We start from the raw sequence: 13,319 nt of genomic DNA, 5'->3' as shown, positions 1-13,319 counted from the left end.
AACAAGAATGGTTCTCTACAGAGAGAGAGGCTGGGCACTGAGACCTTCTTGTGAGTGAAAAAAAAATCTTGTTTCATTTCCTGCCCTGAACTTCATGTCGGGTTATAGTTTTGAATTTTCTAGAAGAAGAATAATTGTAGTATTTTATCAAGAATGGGTTTGTTCTCAGTAGAATCAACTCTCTGCCCTTCCCCCCTAAACCCACCCATCCCAGGGAACAAAAGTTCCACTGCTGTGTGGAGAAGCCAGTAAAATGAAGGGTGGTGCAGTGCACCTGCTTGTTCGCTGTTATCAAATTCCAGCCTGGGGGCTACCGGTCGTAAGAGAGTGCTGACTTCTAAATCACCGAGCAACATAAACTCTCCTGAAAACATCTTTTGTGTGCAAACAGAGGTTTAGCAGCATGCCTTCTTCCTGGGAGGAAAAAGGGCATGCCTCTTCCCGCTAAGATTTGAAGATATTCATCCATTTCAAGCTCAGCATCATGAATACAGTTATACCAAGCTTCCTGGGGTGGTCCACTTTCCTTTAAGTGGATAAAAATGAAGGTACCATGAGAAGAACATGATATTAATATGACATCAAAACAGTTTTCTTGTAAAGAGGTACTTGGATCACCCCCAAATTTTAAAGGTTTCATCAATTCTCAAAGAAGAAATTAGCTTTACATAGTATATTAAAGGAACATTTTGAGGAACACATTTTCCTACTACTCCCCAAAAATGTCTTAGCATGTGAGCTTGCAATTACCCAAAACTAGGAGATCATGGCTCAGATGAAGAATTAAGAGTAAAAGGTTCGTAATTCATGTATTACCTGCTAGTGGCAGAAAAATGTAAAACTCTGCTTACCTTTAAATAACAAAGCACACAAATACCACTAAGTAAACAAAAGGAAAACTTCTAGGTGCACGAGAAGATAGTCTGTCAGTGTCTTTATTCTGACCTCAGGAGTTTGTGACTTCAAATTCTGGTCAGGTATGTGATTCCAAAATCCTGCCTGTTAACTGTGGCAGGTATCTCTGTGGACACACAGACAGAGGTGAATGTTTTGTGTGTGTGCATGCGTGTGTGTGTGTGCGTGCATGAGTGTGTGTGTGTGAAAGACAGAAAGAGGGAACCTAATTGCATAATTTATTTGTAATTTACTCATTTACTCGTTCTCTTGCAGGATGTTTCAAAAGAAAGTCATGTGTTTTAAAACCTAAAAAATAAATAAATAAATGTAAGTGGAAGAAAACCAAAAGAATTTCTTGCAAGGCAGACCCTAAAGCAGTTTGAAAACATCAAATAAAACCCCTCCAGCGTGTTCTCGCCATGTGATGCCTTTGTACATTCAGTTCCGCCTGTGGGCACATTTCCCATGATGCACAAAGGTTTCCGAGCCATGTTGACAGATACAAGCACGTAGGAATCATTCCTTTGCCATTCTGTCTGCTGAGTCCCATACTATTTTCTATAAAATTGATGTCCTTAGAAAATGAAATTATGCAAGTCAAATATTATTTCCGACTATAAGTAGAAAAGTAGAATTAGAAAAATTTGATTACTCTGCTCCTTAGATATGTATAAATAACACAATATGCATGGTTAAGCATAAGAGTTACAAACCCCACACATATGTCTGTACCTGTATATACACATGCATCTGTACCTGTATTTTTATATACAGAAATATGTGCACACACTGTACTTATAAGACTATTTTAAGAAGTGTCTGTTTGATCTTTTTGTCTTTTGTTTAGTTCTAGGTAAATGTTCATGTTCATTTTTCTTTGTGAAACATTGAAACAAGATTTGACATGAGGCCCTATACAGATCAATTATTACAATTACTTTAAAGAGAATTACTGTTTCCTAACATAAGTAGTGAGGTTTTTGCCTACTATAACTTTCTCCAAATCACACAATTTAAGGAATTCAGTCAAGTGGACTATAGACACAATTGTTAAATTGCTTTCAGGGAAACAAGACCGTCATGGTCATTATTTTCTTTGTATTAGAACACATTTGGTCTTATATTTAAAATAATGAAAACCACTTACGAACTTTAACAGTGATTCTAAGCAATCAGAGTCTAAGCTATCCATTGCCTTACTTATGGAATAACAGAATAAATATAAACATGAAATGAGATACCATTCCTAAATCTTTATCTTTGGAGTCAAAATTCTAATTTTAGAATTTTAGAACCCTCAGGCTTTGTGTGGCTTGAAAACCAAACCAGCTCCACAGGTGTCTCGCATCCTCACTGTTCTGACAGCACATGGTTTACTTCTTTCCCACACACTGGTGGAGAGACCCAGCCATGTTCCAGCAACTGAGCTACCTAAAACCTATCAGCACTGGCCTGCACTTTCTTTAGAAGTTCAAGTTACCAAGCCAATAATAAGTGTGTTTTAATTATTTTTAAAAGCTCCAGAAAATACCTATTGAATTTTAACTATGTACAAGTGATCAAAAATATGCAAGTTCAGCAAGTAGGGAGGAGTGGAAATAAACTTTGTATGTTTTTTTAGCTTCTATAGAGTCAAGAATGGAATATCTAGGCATTTAAATCTCATTCTTTCTTGTATAATGGAGATTTAAAAGGAAGCAATGATTAATGAGCTTCAAACACAGAATAAAAGTAATCTCTGGGGAAACAAATTCTTAGCTGAATGGGTCGCTCTACACAGCAGGGACATTTGGATACCTCGAGAGGAACTAAGAAATTAAGAAATGAACAGCAGTGAATAGGATTTCTTGGCACCACTAGGAACCCTTGGCTTAAAGTCAATATTTAAAACCAGCTAAATTGGTTTTGTTGCTCAGCTCATGGCGGTTTTTTCTTCCTAAACATCACTCAAAGTTTATTTTTTCTCTAGCTTTAGTAGGGAAATAAAGCATTCTATTAAAAGAACAGTATGTCTAATTTAATGACACTTTACTGAATGTAAATGTATTTGGATAAAATTGGTATAGGATACCTGCCCTTATGGTAGGAAATACATATGCATGGGACAATTAAATTCTAGTAGAGGGCTTGGGATACAGAATGGAGGTGTTTTTCTTTAATTAAATGCTTAAACTTCAGTTCCCAAGTGTGTAGAAAAATGAACTTACAATGTCATTCCCTGTTGCATTGGAAGGGAAGATGTCACGCCCACATTTGTTCTAAAGGAAAGAACTTGAGCACTAAGGAAATGTGAGCCACATTTTGTCTCAGAACTTCTCCAGAAAAACAGGTACCAGGTAGGCCTTATTAAACGATGAAATGAAAGGGAAGAAAACAAAGCAAATTCGTCTTCCAATTCAGAATTCAAAACAGTGGCAGAGGCATTAGGTGATTTATCTAAGTGAAATATGAACATGAATCTTTTGATTCCTAGTGAGGTTAGACATCTAAAATTAAGTCTCTCTGCTCTAAAGAACCAATGAAGTAGAAACAATTTGGAAAGGATTAACTAAAAAACTGTTATTCTTAAATTGCCTCATTCTTTTGAGAACAGTATAATGCAGATATAAATAGGAAGAGGACTAATATCTATTTGTTAAAATTACTGCAGAAGGTATTTTGCAAGCATATTAATATTTATTTCTCATTTTCAAATGAGAACCTGAGGTACAGCTTTTAAGTGATTTCAACTATCTCTTCTTTGGTGAAGTCTAAATATTAAACTTCTGATAATCAGCTTTCAAGGTTCAGGTTACTTCTACTACTTCATATTGTAAGGGCTAGAACAGAATCTGCTGGAAGTATTGTCTTCATAACCCTGAGACACAATCTCATCTAGAGCACGCAGGCTGGATTAGAAGTGGCACCTTCACTCAGCCGTCACAGGAAAACTTTATATTTCTGGGTGAAGAATTTTCCAATTGTTCTATCTCTGCTCCATTTTTATACCTTTGTCATCCCAAAATCTTTTCTGATTTTATACTGGTTTTAGGATGTGATTTAATACAATAGCTACTTAATTCTCTGTGAGTATTTCATAGTTTTTCATGGGGGAAGTGTTAATTAGACTATAAATGGCAACAATCAGTTGTCTGTTACTTATACAAATATTACAGACAGGTATAGGTTTTGGGCTATGTTTTCCTTTTATATCTCACAAATTTCATATATTTTCCCAAATAATTTTTCTAGTTTGTAAACTTATTGATGCAAATCATCATTTGCAATTGCAATTAGAAATATTTTTAGAAAGAAAGTTTTGGGATCATCATTATGTATTTATCACTACATGTGATAGAAACACTCTTTTAGCTTGAAAACTTCAATTTCTATTGGCATGAGGATAATATATTACTGTTTATTCCATCTAAGAGTGTATGATTCAGAATGAAAAGACTAAAAGTAAATGGACTAAAAAGCAACATAAAATCTTTGCTTGATTTAAATTTAAATTAGACCATATATTTGATATTAAAATAGCTCAGCAAATATTATTGTTTTCAATTCTCTTTCAGTATTTTTTCTTTAATGACTAACAAATGTAACAGAAGAAATCAATGCCCAAAGTAATACTCCTAAATACATAAAACAATGGGGTAGCTACTGAAATTACTCACTGATGACAAATAAAATCACAAAGGAATTAATAACCTCTATGTGACCTTTGATGTGTTTATTTTACACATGTACTAATTATGTTTTCTTAATTTTTAAGAGGCACCTGAGCCCAGATGCTAATTCTTGATTCACCCTTTCTCCCTGAGCACCATAAGCCAGCATTTGAAGTATGATATAATTTTAATTACAGAGATTTATCATTATGACATGTAATTTCTAAGTACATGAGATGACAACATAATGCATAGATATGAAGCTCAGCCACACACTCACTGTGTGAACAATGACATTAATGACAGGTTGCTTCCTACCTCAATTTTATTTTCTCCTTATTCTGTCTAAAAGATGTACAGTATCTATAGGTATTTCCTGCTTCCTGTTGTGCCCCATTCATTCCTGTTGTGCTAACATAATATACAGTCTTCTGTCAAATTTGATAGTATTTTATAGACATCTGTTGACAGAAGAGTATAACTGGGTCATACATGAATTTATACAGTTTCACATGTACATTTATGTTAATTTCCTTCCACTCAGTGAATGATAATGCATATCTATTCACACATAAACTGGCATGTAATTTAAAAATACTTTTTAATTGTTATTGCCCTTATTCTAGTATTTGAATCAGATCATATTTTTAGAATAACATAGTTGAAAAGCATTAGGCTAAGATGAAGGGACAAAATGACTAGTCTCATGTAAATTATCCTCTCTGGGGCTCAATTTCAACATGAGAAGGATTAGACAATCTCTGAATTTCTTCATGATGTCACCTTGTATGATTCCTTCCAACTTTTTTTTTCAGAGAAAGAGATTAAGAGAATTTTATTGTTCTTTAATACCAAAATTGGAATTATCTTTAAATGTGGACCAAAATAAGATGCCATGAAATGCGTTTATCTTTAGGGCTTCTAAAAACTCTGGAATTGCAGAGCTTTTAAACCTAAAGAAATTAAATGGCTTTTAATAATGCTGAAGTCTCTTCTATCTTTTTTCAAAGATAAACTCCAAAATATTACTATTCTTCCAGTTTTGACTCTAATAATTATTAAACTGGAAGAGATTTTTAAAAAAATTCTTCCGTACGGATACATACAAACATGTACATGTTTGAATAATAAGGGGATAAAACTCACTCAAAAGAAAGGAAGTCATAACAGTTTTATTTCAGATACAGAGTGTACATCACCTAGCCTGGTCTCCTTGTTCTTAACCAGTTGTCAAACAAGAGATGAAGGTAGTTCGCATGCTGGTTCTTACTTTAAAAAATTGTAAAAGTGAACCAGCTATTTCTATCATTAATTTATGAATTAAACTGATTATAGAATCATCCTTTCTACTATTTTCCTCTAATGTTATAAAATATGTTTTTGAAGTAATTAATAATTGGACTAATCTCATAGACGAGAGACCACTTCACATCTGCTATTTTTTCTCATATTTATCTTTCACTTATACACAAAAAAGATTTAAAAGATGAAAATGAAAGGAATAAGATTTATTGGACATAGAATTTCTCAAGCCACAAATAGCCTAAATATCATTTTTCATTTATTTTCTTTTTTGTATTCTGGAACTAATAAAGGAAAGACTAAGAAGTCATTGTCTATTATGGGCATTTTAATCTACTTTTTTATTTTATTCTATTTTTCTAGTTCCCAGTACCTGTCGGTACAAACCAAAATATCCTGGTTTAACACTTTTCAAGATCATAAGAAGCAATTTAATCTTATATGATCTATATCTCTTCAACCATCATTTAATTTCTCAGGTACAGTACCTAGTCTAAGCAAAGCCTCATTAAGATTTTTAAAAAACTGAAGAGATGACAATATACCAATAATTTTATGCATCCTCGATTCATTCACACATAGAAAAGGACAATAAAATTTCAGTGTCACAGAACTTTGTTGTCAGGATTTCTATACCATGATGATAAAAGGAAAATCTAGAATTCTACTAGCTGATTTCATACTTGAACCTTATAAATTATTGTATAGCTTATGGTATTTTACTCAATATTTAACTCTGTATTTTATGGAGTTATTACAAGGATGAAGAGGGATAGTGTTTGTAAACCAGCTCTACATAGTAAATGTTAATTATGGATGTTATTAATAACAGTTATATATGCACAGCTGTAAACACATATAGCTGTAAATAAATGAAAGCTCTATTACATCATATACATACTTGGCTTCTAGGTACATTATGCTCATAATGGCAGGTGAAGTTATTTAAATCAAAGCTTTGCAGCTCAAAATAACACCGGTTATATGAATAATCTAAACGCTAATAAAATGTATAATTGAATTCTAGTTAGGACACCACAAAATGTACAACTCAATCCAATATCATGTCACTGAACACGATAATAGAAAGTTGAAATAATTTGAGGCCCCATTTGAGGCACCATTAAAATCATATTGTTTATTTTGTCAGTAATTGCTAGAATTGTTTGAGATTATCATTTCAAAATCTAATTAAAATTTGAATTTGATTATTTCACATAGACTGAAAACTGAAATTTCTCTTTTCTCACATCAGTCTTTTTCAGCATTACTAAATCACAATATCAAATTTCAACTCTTTAATTGTCATTATACAAATAAAAGTGAGGAGGCTCCCTGGTCTTAGAGGGGAACGAGAGTCAAGAATTGCTATTTCTATTTTTCCCGAAAATATTATTCAACTTTGTTGAGTATTATATAATAACCAAAACAATTTGAGTTGGCTTGAAAATGTAGTTATACTTGGAATATATAAAATATATGCAGATATAAATTATTAAGTACAGAGTAAGAGGGAGAAGCTAGAGAAACAAAATGTTATATTCAATGTTCAGAGAAACTCGTGAAAAAGATGTTTTCTCATGCCTATTAACAATCCTTTAATCTAGCCCTTATGTACTACTAAGAGAGCAACATATATGAGTGATTTTGTTCGTTCTGTATTTTAACTATTTTTTCATCTCTTTTATTACAGAGTCAAAAGAATCAGTCAAATCACAGGAAGAAATCATGAAAACATGTTGGCTGGCAACAGTTATAATAGTGAAAAGTAGTGGATCATGCAAAGTTTCATTTATCCATTCTTCAAATAAAGAGATAAATAGAAAATTACATTCATCATTTAAGTAATACTGGTCACTTTTATTGCAACAAGTTTCATTATTACAATAGCAGCTGCTAAGATCCTAAAAATATATTAAAATGTTGGCTGAGTATCTATTTTCTTTATAAATTATATTGCATCAATTGTAAAGCACGTTTTTCATATTATTGTCTTTGAAATAGTCATTAATCTTATAAACTTCTACATTCATGTTGGGCTTCAATCTTTTCTATTTTTAATGTGGCCCCAAAATTTATTTCTTACACTGATGGTGACTAGATTTTTCAAACTAATTAATTTGTTGAGATAAGAATTCTGATGTTATTTTTTTCAATAATGCCATATAATAAATACACTTTCTGACTAAATAGTTAATACCGTGGACACTGAAGACAGAAGCAAAAATTCCACTTTTAAAGAGTTATATTTCTTAGCAAGAAAACACCCTAGTCCTAATGTAGCAGCTTTAAGCACATTTAGAGGCAATGCATACCACTGAGTCCCGCAAATATAAAATATGGCTCGATCCTAAACTATAAATGATGCATATTATACTTTATAATTTCATGATATAAGCCTAACACACTTTCAGTGATTGTAAGAATAGACTGTTCTATTGTGTATTTTAAATCAAAAGCTTACTTCTCAAATAATAAACATCTACTGAGGAAGTATACTTAAAACAACATGAGTAATTCTTAAATCAACTTTTGTAACCATCCTACAATTCAGAGTTCTCCTTATTCTCATGTGAAGATAAGCAACCTGAGGCTTAGAAAGCTGACTGCCTTCCCTAGATTGGAACTGGGCAAGGGAGTCGAGATCTAGAACTATGCTGTGATTCTCCATGCTGTTCCACCCCTATATTCATCTACTGCACAGGGTTCAGTAAAACATCTTGTCCTGTTAGTACTAACCTGTCTTATAAAATTGCCATCAGCCCCATAAGTCTATCTACATTTAAGTTAAATAAATAGCACAGAATAAAAAGTTCATTTCTTCCATCACACAGGCCTCATTTCAATAGCTACATTTGGCTCATGGGTATTATATTGTGAAATACAAAATGAATATTTCCATTGACACAGAAAGTTCTATTAGTGCTGGTGTCTAAAGCTAAACATATTAAATGGAAGTTCCTAACCTCAGAGACATTGTTGATTATAAAAATACTGCTAATAATAAATGAAGAAGATACCTTCCCAATGTTTTTATGTTAAAACTGAAGGGTGAATATTGGTCAGAGATATAATATTTACCAAGACAGACAGGTCTGCAGAGATAATTTAGAATAGCTCATATCTCAGCTCAATGTCTTGAATGTACAAGTACAGCAAAACAAAGTTAATAAACAGTTGAATTGATATCACTGTTCCAAAGCATCTTGAACCTATACCAGTAAAATTGCATCAACTAATAAATACTGTGAGTGATATATAATAGTTCATTAACCTTAACTTTTAAAAAGTCATAGAGGAAAGGCACCGGAAGAGGAATGGTTCACAGACCTGTTACTTTTAAATAGAATCTAGCATTTGCAATATGATTGGCTAGTGTGTTTGCTTATATTTCATTATCACCATCTATAATATATTCACATATTTTACACATGTCAAAATAGAAAACATGTTTCTAACATACAGTTTCAACACTTTTACTTAAAGTTAGATTGTTTACACTTACAACTAATTTAATATTTAACTCAATAAGTTCTTGCCTAGAAAAACTCTCTTTAACACTTCTGGAGAATGGCACAATACATAGAAACAGGAAGCAGATTTAGATTTTAGCACCAAATACACCTTAGTAGCTATAAGACCTTAGCCCAGGTTTCCTTAGATGTACAATTACAATAAAGATATGTACCAGGGTGACATTACAGTGTTGCATGTGACAGAATGAAAAAGAAACTAAAAGCTTGTGTAAAGTATAAATGTCCATAATAATATGGTATATTATATTTATCCTGCTTTTGGTAAAAGGGAACAGAACAAGAAATCTTATTTTAGAACTCTGGATAGCTGAGGAATTAGGGCTTGCTATGTATGGGGATGCCTCCTCAAACTAAACTAGAACATATATTTAGTGTTTGTTTGTTTTTGTTTTTGTTTTTGTTTTTCAGTAGTGACATGTGGAAAAAAAGCCTGTGGAAATTTCAAGCACTCTGCTTTCTCTCTAAAATACAGATTCAGGTAACTGCTAAATATCATTCATGCAGTTTCCAGTCTTCTGTCAACAAATCAGAAAATACCATATCACAGTGAGTGTGATCCCAGTGCAGCTTTTCCACCCTCCCTGACTGGAAACGGAGGCATAGAATCTCTCAGTTCTTTACAATTCAGTTTCTTCAAGTTAGGAAAAGCTACCACCCTGGGATAAGGATTGGGATAGGAGTATTTGGATGTGTTACTGATTTCTTCAGAGAGAAATTATGGAACCACAGCAATAAATAATCATTTTCTTGTACTGCACTTGGTGCCCTGAGCATCAGTTTTTCTTCCATTTTCTAAACATAATAAACTTACAAGCATACTTTCTTCATAAATAAGCTCTGGTAAAGGGCTTGTTCACCTAAAAGTTTTCTTTCTTAAGAAAGGGAATATTTATGTCTTACTGTGTCTTATGCACATGAAAGAATAATCATAGAGGTTAAGATCCCAAGTAGCAAGTTCTCATAAGAGTTCCCACAACGCTAGGGTTCCTCCAGTTTTTCTGAAGGACACTATAGGGACTACACACACTGTCTTTCAGAGAACAGGTCCGCTTCAGGGTCTGTAAATGGGACATAGATTAAAGGAATGGTCTTCTGTGGCCTGCCTAGCTCATCTTACCAGTCACAATTGAGAACACATGAGCCTGAGGAGAAGAGCTAATTCTAGTCTCTGGAAAACCCATCCTGCCAACCCCCAGGCCAAGGTTTATTTCCTCAGGGACAATCTTCTCTCTAATTCTTGGCATAACAGAACAAGAAATTCTCTTTTCCCCTTCACTTAGTTCCGTGAATTCACTTACTGATTTTCTAAAGTTGAAGAATAAGTCTCAGAAAAATTTGGTCAAATGGCTGTTATAATTCTTTTATCTCATAATTGTACCCTTTTCCCTTTCAAATATATGCTTCTGCTCAGTCTATAAACATAAATGCATCATTCTGATCTTCCTTATTCTAATAAATATATACTTTGTGACATGACAAACAATATATTTTTTAAAAAAATTGAGTAAGTTATCATTTTTCAAAATTGTGAACCTAGTCTAACAACTGATTCCCTCATAAGAATGTGTGATACATTTTAATGATTCTGTCTGATTCATGTGAGGTTCACTATAGCTTAGTTTTTCTCTAATCGCTTCCCAAGTAGTCTATCCCTATCCTTGGAGGATTCCTGGAATTTCTATATTTTGTTCTGTCAAGTAACATAATATGCCGAGTGGTTCTACTGTAAATATTAGTAGTACCTTGATCAGGCCTTCTATTTAAAAACAATCCCTGAACTAGCTTGGTTGAATCCACTCAAACATTACTAAGACCTTTCATTGAGCATCTGAAGAGCGCTTAGCAACTCTAATGTAAATATATATATCAGGGCCAGTGAAGAGTGATGCATGATGAGGGAGCTTCGAAATGAAGGGCTGAGGCAGTGCCAGTTTGACATGAGAGAGGTGCTGTAAGGCCGTGAAGACAGGACTCCTACTGAGTACACAGAGACAAGCCTCGGGCTTCTCACTGCAGGAGAAAAGATCTTACACATGAAATAGCCTCGAAGTAGTCTCAAAAGAGAATCTAACCCTCGGACCATCCCTTGTCTAAACAAGTCACATGCAAAGCTCCAATGAAGCAACAGGAATCTATCTGAATATCTGAAAACCGACACAAGAGTTTCGTCAGCGTTGACACAAAGGAGCTAAACACCGAACAGAGTCGGAAAAAGAAAACTAAGATTTTCGAAGAAGCATCTGTGTGAAAGGTGCTGTAGTTGACAGCTCTCTGCTTTTTTTTTATTCATGTAACAACACACAGATTTTTGTTACAGTTTTCAAGATAAAGACTATAGGTGGTAGCTCATTTAAAAGGAGATTTTCTGATTTCATGTACGTGCTCTTTGACATACCTTGAGTCAGATGCTCTGCCCATTTTGATATTAGGGGTTTTGTTTTGCTTGGTTTGGTTTTTCGAGAAAAGGTCTTGCTATGCCATTCAGGTTGGCCTCAAACTTACAAGCCTCCTCCTTCAGCCTCTCAAATGCTGGGGTTACAACTATGCACCGCCAAGCCCGGTGAGATATTCTCATAATTTATAAAGTAAAATTTAAAATATTTAGGGTAAAATTTGGTACAATAAATACATCTATACATGTATAAAATTAATATCTAGGTTATTGTAACTATCATTCCCTCATATCTAAAATATAATATGCATAGGAAATTCTTTAATATTACCATCAGTAACAGATAAGATGATTTTATAAATTATAAAGAGAGAGAAATAATAGTTTTTTTAATGTTCCATGGAGTAAAATTCCTTTAAGAACTGGCCATACCAATGACTAAGTATATACAAGTTTATATTTAAAGTTGCAAATTTAATATTCAATTTGGGTTTAAATTTTGAGCAAGAATATTTGGTTAATAAGGAGCTAGTAAAAAAATGAGCCCACCTTCATTACCAGGAGTGATTACCTGCAAGGGAGCTTAATGAAACCATGATATATTCCTCTCTGGCCAGCTATGCACTCATCCGATACAGCAATAACATGCCCAGTGGCCTCTAGAAGGGCACATTTATACACCAAAAGGGACAAACAAATAAAACTACATCTCTTCCCTGGCCAGAAAAGAATGATTCCATGGCAGCAGGACAGCTAGAAGATGCCAGGACAAGTTCCCCATTCCCTTTCAGATCGGTGGCCTGTTTTTCATTCAGTAACCTGCGTCTTCTCACCTGGCCCATAGTGGACCAGGGAAATGTGAATAGAGGAAGTAAAAAGGTCTTCTGTTTAGCCAGAGCAGATATGTAAGTATTTTTCTTGTCTTTGTACATAACCAGAATAAACTAATGTCTTTTACTTCACGGATGAGACCTACGTGCTGCCCGCTGCTCTAAGAAGGCTATGGAACAATTTTTAGTGAGCACCAGGTAACCAATAAAAATCCTAAAGCAGCAAGTCTAAAGAGGATCCGACCATTAACTGTTGAATAAGGCAGTGCTCGTGTTAACTATGCATCCATCTTACACAAACATAGAGTTTGCAGGAAGCAAATGTGCTGTTCTTTAGGCATTCTGTTCTAATGTCAGCACAGCAAAAAAGAAAAATGTTTCAGGAGAACTGCAAGCTTAAACAATCATGTACACATACACACAAGCATTGGAATCTTAATTTCAAAATTATTCATTTCAGCACTCCTCATTTCTCCTGCCCCCAAAAAACTCCTTGCCAGTAAACTTAGAAAACATAAAAATAAAATTTTAGAGGAAAAAAATTTTTCTATGGATTATTATTGTCCTGGTGTCGATTTATCATATCCAAAGTTGGTATTGGGCAATATGGTGATACAGGACTTGTGTTTCAGTATTTTCATCATCTCTGAGCTATTTTACACACACATTTCTCTCCATCCTTCCACTGTTTTTTGTTTTAATTCTGACTACA

At 33.9% G+C, this 13,319-nt stretch overlaps 1 protein-coding gene and 1 long non-coding RNA gene across 7 annotated transcripts in view; one reads left to right on the top strand and one right to left on the bottom strand.

Annotated features, from left to right (window-relative positions):
• Positions 1-7,679, top strand: part of LOC102026396 — a 31,760-nt gene extending 24,081 nt beyond the window's left edge. Inside the window, exons 3-4 of one of the 2 annotated variants that reach the window (XR_262924.1) lie at positions 6,213-6,328; positions 7,543-7,679. This is a non-coding gene — a long non-coding RNA (uncharacterized LOC102026396). The remainder of the gene's footprint in view (positions 1-6,212; positions 6,329-7,542) is intronic. The other variant, XR_262923.1, reaches the window with a different exon arrangement.
• The window catches only part of Erbb4 (erb-b2 receptor tyrosine kinase 4), a gene marked incomplete at its 5' end in the record, with an annotated part of 1,058,248 nt that overhangs the window by 477,132 nt on the left and 567,797 nt on the right, over positions 1-13,319 (bottom strand).

This window comes from Chinchilla lanigera, unplaced genomic scaffold, assembly GCF_000276665.1.
Source record: "Chinchilla lanigera isolate Chin_1 unplaced genomic scaffold, ChiLan1.0 scaffold00056, whole genome shotgun sequence".
NCBI lineage: Eukaryota > Metazoa > Chordata > Mammalia > Rodentia > Chinchillidae > Chinchilla > Chinchilla lanigera.
The sequence above is the reverse complement of the archived record's forward strand: the minus strand, read 5'-3'. Positions and strand labels throughout refer to the sequence as shown.